The sequence below is a fragment of the Corvus brachyrhynchos genome, unplaced genomic scaffold (genome assembly GCF_000691975.1).
Source record: "Corvus brachyrhynchos isolate BGI_N302 unplaced genomic scaffold, ASM69197v1 scaffold61, whole genome shotgun sequence".
NCBI lineage: Eukaryota > Metazoa > Chordata > Aves > Passeriformes > Corvidae > Corvus > Corvus brachyrhynchos.
Genome location: NW_008236478.1, coordinates 9,022,638 through 9,033,377, shown reverse-complemented (window position 1 = coordinate 9,033,377; position 10,740 = coordinate 9,022,638). Strand labels below are relative to the sequence as shown.

The 10,740-nt window shown below is 42.5% G+C and overlaps 1 protein-coding gene across 1 annotated transcript in view; it reads left to right on the top strand.

Annotated features, from left to right (window-relative positions):
* SH3PXD2A (SH3 and PX domains 2A) overlaps window positions 1–10,740 on the top strand; it is a 208,667-nt gene that overhangs the window by 104,268 nt on the left and 93,659 nt on the right. The gene's annotated exons all lie outside the window — the stretch shown is intronic.

The following is a 10,740-nucleotide window of genomic DNA, read 5'->3' as shown; positions in this document are numbered from 1 at the left end:
TGAGAGCATGGCTTCTTATTGTCCAGCTTCTGGCATTTCAGGTAACAAAGGGAGAAAATAGTGCACAAAAGCTGATTGCAGGGCATGACATTTGCAGAACCTCATTGATATTCCAAGCTTGGGAACTACGGAGCAAGTGAGATCAACAACCGAAAAGGAGGGGGTGTAATGCCTGACAATCAACAGCATTTTCCCTTCACCCACATGTGATATCTACATATCAGATAACGTGAACAGTTAAAGCAGGAATACACTGCCAATGGCCATCTAGCTCTGCAAAACAGAGATCCCTCATGTTGCAGGCCAGAAATACTCCCTGAATCATCATTCATTTTGAAGGAAAAAGTCATTTCTCTTTTAGCTGAATTAAAAGGTCTGCTCCTATAACCAGCTGAATGGATGGAAATAATTACATTCATTCAGTATGCCTCTTCACTTTTAAGAATGTAGAACGTGGAAAAAGATACTGGAAATGCCACACACACTCTTCAGAGATGTACAAGGTGAATTAAAAGTTAATGTCTGCATGGAGAATTGGACAGGGGTTACATAAAAAGAACAAGGAGACACTGAGTGTTTTCTGCATGAGCACATCTGAAAAACATCCAAATTTATATCTGAACTGGACAGCAAAATTTTTGTCTATTCAGACATTGCACTGTTTCATGGTGTGTGCAATCTGCATATGTTGCAAATGCATATAAAAAGAAAATTTCTTCTATTTTCCAGAGTTACTTAATATTTTATGCTGGTCACCTTAGAAAGTGAGTTGACATGATTTGAGGTGTTTTGAAGCAAGTATACAAGCATATATTTGAGGGTAGCATGATTTTTTTAATTTGCTCTTTTAATTGAGTAAGGCTCAAAAGAAAGTATTAGGATGGATCCAAACATGTAATAGGAAAAACATCTTCTGCTACTGCAAAGTCAGTTTTAAGTTCAGTATTATAATCTGTCCAATACCAATCAAGCAAAATTCACTACAAGTTTTGATAATTTCAACTATGGGACTACAAAACTTAGGGTGTATCTGTCTATCTTTAGTCTTAGGAATCTTATACTGGTCCAGGCTGAAATAGCTGTTTTCTTTGTTTCCTTTCCCAAAATGAATTCAGCATTGAGACTGAAAGACTCTTTTACACCATCTTGAGGTATATAGCTTTTTTTATTTATTATTCATACTCTATTACAATAAAGAGCATCTCCATTCACTCCTGGAGTGCTCAGTAAATCTCAGTGGGTCTGGTACTTCCTAGGGTGGAATACTCTGGAAACTTCGTAATGCTTCTTTCCAGGTGCTGTGTAATTTAGCTCTTTTAGAGAGCATAAAAGAGTTGGACCTACTATCAGAATTGGGTATTTGAAAGGGGTTTGGTCACTACCTTGAAAAGTAACCCTAGTGTTTGAAAGGTTTTATCTTTGGGAAGATGTCTCTACTTTTCTGCCATAATTGGTGCCTGTCAGTGATAATTTGGAATCATTTAATGAATCCCAACAGTTATATTGGGCAAGACAAATTCAAGACTTCTTTTTTCTTTTATGTTTTAAGACTGCCTGATCCTGGTAGGTAATCAGGGAAGACAAGTCTGCTTTTAGTAGTTGCCAATCCAGCAAAATTTACTAGATGCATTTAATAGCTATGTTTTGGAGTTTTACAGTGTCTGAAAAAGCTCAGTTCAAAGGATAGTGATTAGAGAAATTTCCTAGAGTTCATGAACTTGCAGTAGATCTTACATCCCATGATTTATGTCTCTTGACTAATAAATTAAAGAACCCGATGACTTGAAAGGTATTTCCATGTGCTGCTTTGTAGAAACAGGCAGAAAACAATTCCAAGTAATATAAAATTGGTGTCTTACAGAGAACTACACTGTTTAGTATGCTGGAAAGACATTTGATGTTGCAAGGCAGTTAACTGAGGACATGCTCCTGAGGCAGATTTGGGAAGGAGCCCTGCTTTAATCTGAAGGAAATGTAAAGAGGAAAGGAAAGAATACAGTCACCAGATGAAGAAGTTGAAGTTCATACTGTGCGCTTGATCTTGTCTTCCCACATGCATCATAAGTTTTTGCCTCTCTTGGAAAAAATATTTACCATTCCTAGGGCCATATGTGCAACAGATGATTTTAAAAAGTCAGGGGAGAGATCTCCCACTAAAAGGGGATGTAAAACTAGGTAGGGCAATAGGGTATTTAGCAGTGCAAAGTAAGTACAGATGCAATAGCCATCTGCTGTCTGTGCACACTGCAGTCTTAATCTTTCAGGTCCTACTGCCCTTGGACATGTAGCAGGAGCAGCCAGACAGAGAAGCCCAAGCATCATGTTGCTAAAAAACCAGTTGAGTACACAGAAGTACTACACACCAGAAGAACACCATCAGAAAAAAAATGCAAAATTGTCCAGTACCAAGCATCTGGCACACTCTCTTTTGTACTGGGAGCTCAGAGGTCTAGCAGGGCTGGGGCCATGTCTGGAAATGCCTGTAAATCATTTCTTACTTTGCCAAGTTAGAGACTTTAAAATGTCAAAAATGCCAGTGACAGCCTGGGATTTCCCTGTGTGAGCCTCCAGCATGAAAGCTGCTGCCAGCACTTGCACCACACACTGGGATGGGCTGTGGAGAATCCCAGGGAGCGATGAGGAAATCCAGCATCCACAATGGGGTGGTTGTGAGGCTGGTATGGGGCAAAGGAGAGTGTTCAGAGGAGGCTGTGAGTGGGTATCATCACGACTTGGGCAGTCAGAAAGAAAAGGGCAGGCAGGAGGTTCTTCTGCTTTGTCTTCCTGTGAAAGGGTTCTGGTCCTGTGGGTCTTCCAAGGGCTTGGTGTCACCAGCCCCTGCAGATTCATCATGGGGAGTTGTGTTCACAGGTGGGATGTGGTGTGCGAGAGTCGAGGGGAATTGCATGTTGCAAGGGCTTTCTCTCAAGAGCGAGAGGGGAGAGCAGGAGGAAGGTAGCCCAAACCACTGTTGCCTGGGTCCCTTCTCCTTTCTCAGGTCACTCTGCCCAAGATGAGGAGCAAGAAGAAATGGGAATTTCTTTGCTCAGCAAACACCACCAGCAAAGCAGCAGCAGCTGTAGCATTTACACCACTGGCCACAGGCACTTTGCAGTGGCTCCTGCTGGCATCTGTCCCCTGATGTGAAGAGACCTGCTCTAACCTATACCAGGGGTTGGTTGGATGCCACTGGCAGGTCAGGTCAAGCCATCAAACTTTTGGGTTGCTTTGCACCCCTGGCTGACTGCATGAGGTTGCTCAGTCACCCTTTCTACATTCCTCACCTCTAAATGTGTGATGAGGTGACTCACTCCTATTGAATGCACATTTAATTTTATTAGATAGTCATCAATATGTTTCATACGCTCTCTATTAAAGAATTTCATGTTTGTTTCCTTGAATATCTGCTGGAAACAGCTTAGATAAACAGCTTAGACAGGGGAATCTCAGTACCCTTTACCAAAAAAATATCCTATAGGTTGCCTCTTTAAGTGCTGGACGCACATATGGGAGAACTGGGGATGATGAAGTATTCACTCAGATTGCTGGTTTCCGCTGCATTGAAGTCAGAGACATTGAAGGCACTACAGCATTTATAACTGATTTCCTGAACAGTGTAGCAAATAGAGATGAGAGCCCTTTTCTTGTAACTCACATGTGCAACAGAAATCACTTAGCTAACATAAATCAGGACTAAATTGCTTTTAAAGGCTCACAAAACATTTCTGAAAGAGACAGGATGAGGAAACCATTTGCCACAGTAGAGTATGTCCCCATGATGAGTCCTATTAAAGCTTGATCAAAGAGCCTTATTGGCTTTTCATTAGAGCCTGGTTATGTACAGTTGAAATTCAGCAGTGATTTCAACAGAATAGGCACAGAAATATGCACAGGAGGTAAATTTAAGCAGGATTCTAGACCATCAAAGTACGTGATTAAGGACAATTTAATGTGCTGACTAATGCAGTGTGATTTGGATGTAATTTATCCTAATCCAGTCTGATCTTCTACAGGAGAATATGCTATAAGGCCACAATTAGGTGAGACCAGGGCCCCATCTGGCCTCCTGTCTCCAACAGTGGCTTACAGCCAATACAAGAAACAAAGCAAATACAGAGTGAGCTTCCCTTGTGTATCCTCTCTGTTTCTGGCATTCAGCCGCTATGGGACTCTTCGGGTCAAAACATCCAGAGCATGGAGTACAATAGCCACCATTTATCCTTGCTTCATGAATTTATCTCATTGCTTTTTGAACCCATGCCTAGTTTTGGTGATTACAGTCTAACATCAGTGAGTACCATGATTCAGCTGCATTACATGCAGAAGCTCTTCTCTTACTTTGATTTAAACTGCTGTGCTCCAGCTATTCTTCCTGGTGCAGTAATTCAGCAGCAAAAGTCTTTTTGGACAAGCTATGTCTGGAGTTGGGGTTGAGGCTTGGTAGTCTGTCACTTGGGAGTTTTCTCCTCTTCCTTCCCTCTCTCCATTTCCAAGGACTCTCTGGGATGAGCGTTTAGGGGATGACGTTGTTGATCCCATGAATGTTGTGGTGGAGGTGATGGTATCCAGCCTCCCATGAGCAGGCACAACCTGGCAGGCCATGGGTAATGTCTCCTTTTGAGGAGGTCATCCATAGGGACAGGAGATGGAGAAGACAGTGGCCAGGCACCACACACAGAGCTCTGGGCAGAGTTAGTCTGAAACAGCAGAAGGTGTCCCTGGAGAGGGACAGCAGAGGAACTGCTTGGGCTGCAGTTCAGAAACCCAAATGGACCATGTGGTTGCTAACCAGAGGCTGGACCCACATCTCCTACAGAAACAAGAATTTGAGGCACCCACCCTCAAATCAGGGAGGGCTCAAGAAAATGAAGTAAAGATTCAAAGCCTGTGCAGCCTTCTTAAGCTCTTAATCAGATTCATATGATGTATATGCAAGCTCATTAGCCCGACCAGTTTATAAGGTACATTTGAATTTATGACTCTGATACTCAATACTTAATTTGTAACTGTGATTAGATGCATCTTTTAAACATGTTGTAGCTGCATGTAGATGTTTGTAATAAAATTCCCAAGTGAAGAGCACAACTGGAAAACCTCCACATGAGAATGATTAATTTTTATTAACTTGGTTTTATCACTCAGCATTTATGCTGTAAAGGCTACAATAAAGTGACACATGCTTGGTCATTGTAAGACAGAGATAAATTTGGCCTCCCCACAAGGGACAAGCAGGGCCAGTTTAGAGGAGGTGAAGAACACCTCCACCCAGTGTTCTTGCTAAGGTAAATACATTTTTCTGTCCTGTGGAGAAACTTGCCATCTGTAGGAATAAACAAGGTAAACCAGAAACAGATGAGGATGTGACTCTTAGGCAAGATCTTGTTTTTATACTTCTTTCCAGGAAAAACTTGCTATAAACATTTGTGTTCTCTTTTTCAAGGCTGCTGAGGCCTTGCATTGGAGGATCACATGGCGTTAGCTCATTGCTCCAGTGTTCTGCAGCTCCCAGCCCGTGCCGAGCCATCTCTGCCTGGTGCCGGACAGGCTGGGCTTTGCTGTCAGAGCGCCCTGCCCCATATGTCACAGCCTGGTGAAATGCTGAATGTGCGTTTCCAAAGCTCTGTCTTCCTCCAGGAGGATAATTTCATTATAAAAATATAACTGTGAAAAATGCAAGAGGCTAATTCTGCATTTCTTCAGCCTGAGCCAAATACTAAAGTTGCTCTCTGGAGCCAAGCAATCAACTTCACTGCTGAGGAATCTTGGGACAGAAATCTGTGGCATTTCCTACTCATTTACGGAAGGGGTTGGGTGCCTCAAACCCATCTCTTGTCCTTCTGACACCCATTCTACACAAAGAAAGAAATGGTGGCTGCTGCTCTCAAGCACAGTGTGTCCATATGAGGCTGAGATGGCCCATGGGGATGTCACTTGTCTTGGAGCTGTCTGCATCCCCTGCACCTTGGTGGCAGAGCTCAAGCTGTGCTGTGTGGGGCTAGTCTCCAGGATGAGTGCAGAACAGAGGATACTGCCTTTCCTTGTCCTGCATCTGTGCTGCATGATAGAAACCCATGGATTGAGGTATAGGGAGCATTGCTGGAGAGAGTGTCCATCTCCTTCCAACCTTGGCTTTTCTGTGCAAGCTAAGGTTACTGGTATAGGGAAGATCTCTTCTGCACTTAATAAATGAGTTTTCCAGTGTCATGCTTGGCATTTCACAGGGAGAACTTGGGTTCACTTTTACATTGTTGGGTTCAAGCAAGCTGTCAGAAGTCACTAAAACACTAAATCAGGACCTCCAGCTCAGTCCTGGTGAGCCAAACTTAAACAAACCCTTGCTATGTGATGCAGAGAAAGTCACTAAGCAGAAGTATATCGTATATAAAGCTGGACTGTTCTCTCTGCAGACACACTGTGAAGACAACAGAAAGGTGGCAGGAAGGCAGAATCCTCTCTTTTGTTTTGTCCCAGTTCTCTTAAGGATCTGATTGCACAACAGTGGTTTTACCCTTCTTAGCAGAAGCAGAGGCCACATCCAGCTAGTGAGAAATGCCTGGGTTTGAAGTCAGGTCGACAGATTCTGTTCTTGCCCCACAAGTCCCTTTTGCTTGCGGCAAGGAATTCTGGAGTCTCGGGACCACCACAATGGGGCCCTTTCTCACAGGGCTGGAGAGCTCGACCTCTGCTCAGAAAGGACAGATTCATGTTGGAGAGGGTTCCACAATGCAATGATTTATATCAGGAAATGAGCAGAATACTTTCTAAAAAAAAAAAAAAAAAAAAGGAAGAAGAAGAAGGAAGAAAGCCTTCATCTGTTTCTTTGGCTCAGGGAAGAGATCAGCTGTGGTTTCATGATATCAGAGGATGGAATGCTGAAGGGAGAAAATGTATGGCTGTGTGCATCCATGTGTTTGAGTTTCTATTCCCAATGCATAACATACAGAGTTAATTTTGCTTAATTACATGTCATATGGGTCTCAGAGCTCAGTGGGAATGGCGATGCCTTCATGCATGTGGTTCAACTTTTGCACTCTGAGTACCATGAGCTGCACTCTCCATGCAGCTCCTGAGTGTTTGGATAATATTAAGGTGTTCGGGTGCTCCTCCAACCATAGTTCTTGGTGACAGACAGGTTCTCAGTCACACCTGGTTTTGTGCCTTGTCTCAAATAGAAAATGTCAGTCTGGCTGTTGAGGAAAATCAGTTAGGAGAGTTCCAAGATGCAAATATATTCTCAAGGCTCAAGTTTCTGTACATGTAAAGAGTAGTAGCAAAGTATTTTTGCATTGGTTTACTTTAAAAATAGTGTCACAGAATCTGATCGCAGTGCTAAGAAAAATAGTTTGTGAAAAAGCCATCTTCATTACTGACTGCAAACTCTAAGTGTTGGGAAGGAGAGAGTGGACTTCCTTGTGAAAATATTTCTGTGCTTTTAATCTGCCTGGCAAATCACTGGTGATTAAATGATAATCTGAGTTGTTTGTTTGAAATGTCTGATATCTCCACCACAGTCTGCCCACACCACTAGAGACTTTTAGGAATTAAGGAGCCTGGGAACAGAAATGACTGCAATGTATTTAAACATGAATTAACAAAAGCCAACAAATACAGAACAATTTCAATTTATGTATTAAAATACTCTTGAGGATACAGACTGACCTCCATTACTCAGGGTTTGTCACTGTCTCATCTCCTTTGGACAGCAAATACTAAGAAAGAGACAGAAAGATGATTTACTCTTGCTTCAGCTTCTGTCTGGTCTGCTGCAATGTCTGCTGTGCAGCTCCCCCAGCCGTGCTGCTCCGTGGGTCTGACAGCTCCTCATGTTTTGCAGGCACTGTTTTCTCTCATAGTTGAAACTCGGGGTTGTCTGAAATCTTTGGTAAATGAGTTGAAGCTGAACCTTGCATTACTGACAGGCAGAGGCCCTGGGCTAAAGTGTGACGTATCTGGAAAAGGAGGAATCCCAGAGAGTGAACTTTCTGCATCTGCTGTCCCACAGCAAGGGGGAGAAGCTTTTAAAAGAGCCTTTGCACCATGGGTCCCACAGGGATGAGGTCCCCTGATTGAACCCATCACCTCCAAGGGAAGCTGCTCCTGCAGGAGGCTTCTGCAGACTTGCCAGATCTCCACAGGCAATGCAGGAGAAACCCTCTGGGACAGATACAAATCAAAGTGAATTAGGAAACAGATAGGCACAATCTGTTGCCAATGCACCTAGTCACCTCCAGTCTTCTCCACTTGGAACATTTCTTAGTCTCTATTGAACAAGTGTCAGGATACTCCTCACTTTTTAAACAACTTTCCGATTGTGCCGCTGTTTGTGTGTATCTGTATGTATTTAGATAGATCGAAACACGTGTACACATACATCAGTGTTTACTAACTCTCAGTGAATAACAGCAGCAAAGTCAGTCCCTAGAGAAAAGATGTGCCATAAAACTTTTCCATAATATTGTTAGTATAACCTTCATATTTAAATTAGATTGCAAGTGACATATTAACTCAACATAAGATATTTTTTATGATTCGGAAATTTCCAGACTGACTGTGGATGGCTTAATGTGGTAACAAGGCAGTCAGCTCTATAGCAATGTTCATGGTCTTCCTAGATTAGCTAGATTTCAAATTAGTAATATTATCCTGGGGTAATGCTGATGAGAAAGGAGATCCAGCTTCCCTCTCCTTTGTCACTGAAGAAGAGTGTATCCAGCTTGTGTGATGTCCTTGACGCCAGCGATGTTTTAATACCATTAGCAGCAGGAAATATTTTCCTTGCCAGTAATGAGGCTCAGTGTCAGCTAAAGGTGGTGCCCCACAAGAAGACTTTAAACAAAATTGCTAGATTTTAGTTCAAAAAAGGCTAGAAATACGCTATTTTTGAGAAAGGCATTTGTTCAGTATGGAGTGATCCTGGCTAATGAAGAAGGGACCTGCCAGAGCTACTTTTAGTTCCACCTGCTGCTTTCATTGTTACTCTTGTAGCTATGGCTGGCAGTGGAGTTAGGATGGTGGTGTCTGTTCTCATATAGAAATGGAAAGAGAATGGAAATAGTGTGTGAATAAAGATGAAAAGATAACAAGAGCAAGAGCTGAAAACAACGTCGGCTTCCCTATGTAGCTAAAGATCCAGCAATGATTGTACCTTTCCTGGGAAGGGTTTTTCTTCTGCAACACTACATTTTTTGTCTGATCTAAGGGCTAACAGCATGCCAGGTGCAGTCTGGGTTTCAGGAGAAGATCAGAGTTTCTACTTGGAAATTTTTACAGTTAAGAGAAACAATTAAATAATTTCCTTTATTGGTTTGGAGACATAAACCAATACTTCCGCCTCACACTAATGCTTCACTGAAAACAGTGAGGCTGAGAGGTATTAACCTTATATATCATCACTTGGGAGAGGGAAAATACATCAATGAATCATATGCAGGATAGGAAGATACTAAAAAAAAAATAAACATGGAGTCAGACAGGGCTCCTTGCTGCTGCTGCTGCTATTGCAAAGCAGCAGCACAGGCTTTCTTCATTAGCAGAACAGAGGTGAAGAATATGCACACAAAGAGCACTTTGCACAGCCAGAGAGATTATTTGCTGTATCTGCTTTGCTTTCTACTTCAGCAGTACTTTTTTTTTTTTTGCTGTCCTTGCTGGGAGAAACAAGTTTTGGATTTCAGAGTTTCACTGGGGAGATGAAGATTTTATTTCAAGCTCCATTTTATTTGATACTGCTTTCCCCTGACTTAAGGAGTGAAATGTGGGTGTAAAAAAAAGTGACAAGACAGGTAGACATGGGGTACCTGGGTTTTTTTCAGGAACTCCAAAATCAGAACCCAATTAAAGTTGACTTTAAAACTTACAGAAAGACTAAATGAAAAGAGGAAAACTTGCCCCATAGGTTGATGGGCTTTTCTTTTTCTTTCATTAAGCCTTGTGAATTGGGTGGTGGTAGTGATGCAAATAACTATATTACAATGATAAATTAATTTCTTCTTATTAACTATGTCAGTCAATTACTACCTCATTTCTAATCATGTGAATTGAGTTCCACATGCCAAGAGAGCTGTATTGACAGCTCCACAAAGCTCCAGACTGGTGTGGGAGCTAAACTGGGGTAGAGTAGAGGACTACATTTTGGGGACTGTACCATCCCTGGCTTGGTCTGAGGGATGTCTGTTTCAGGCACCATATAGTAGGCATTATATTTGCATATGATACCACTTCTGTAGAGGAAGCAACTTATTCATGAGCAGTAGCATCATCACATCAAATACAGCTGCAGATATGGCTGAGAAAACAACCATTTAATTGAAGCAGAAATTACACTGGGAAATTAAAAGAGGGTGCAAAAAAATTCCCAAGTAATTATTACTCACTGGAAGTAAATCCTAGACATGTAAGGCATGGGGATGCACACAAAAATCTGGGAGAAACAGAATTTATGGGTAGACCTAACTTTGCCCTCAAGACGTGTTATTTCTACAGCTGAGTCCCCAAACTCACTTTAAGTAAATAGTTTGGGATAATCCTTCTCTGATCCTCTGGAGGACAGAGCAAGCTGCAAGAGACAAAACCCCACTTCTGACAGCCCGGCCCCCCAAAATGTAGAGGCTACTGCCCGCCCCTCTGGTGGGATCCTTGCAAAGACAACCTGCCACCGGGTGATTTTGCCACCATTAACACTGCCATGTGTGCGGGGTGTGGCGGGACTGCGGGCCCTGTCGCCGCACAGCGATGCCGCCG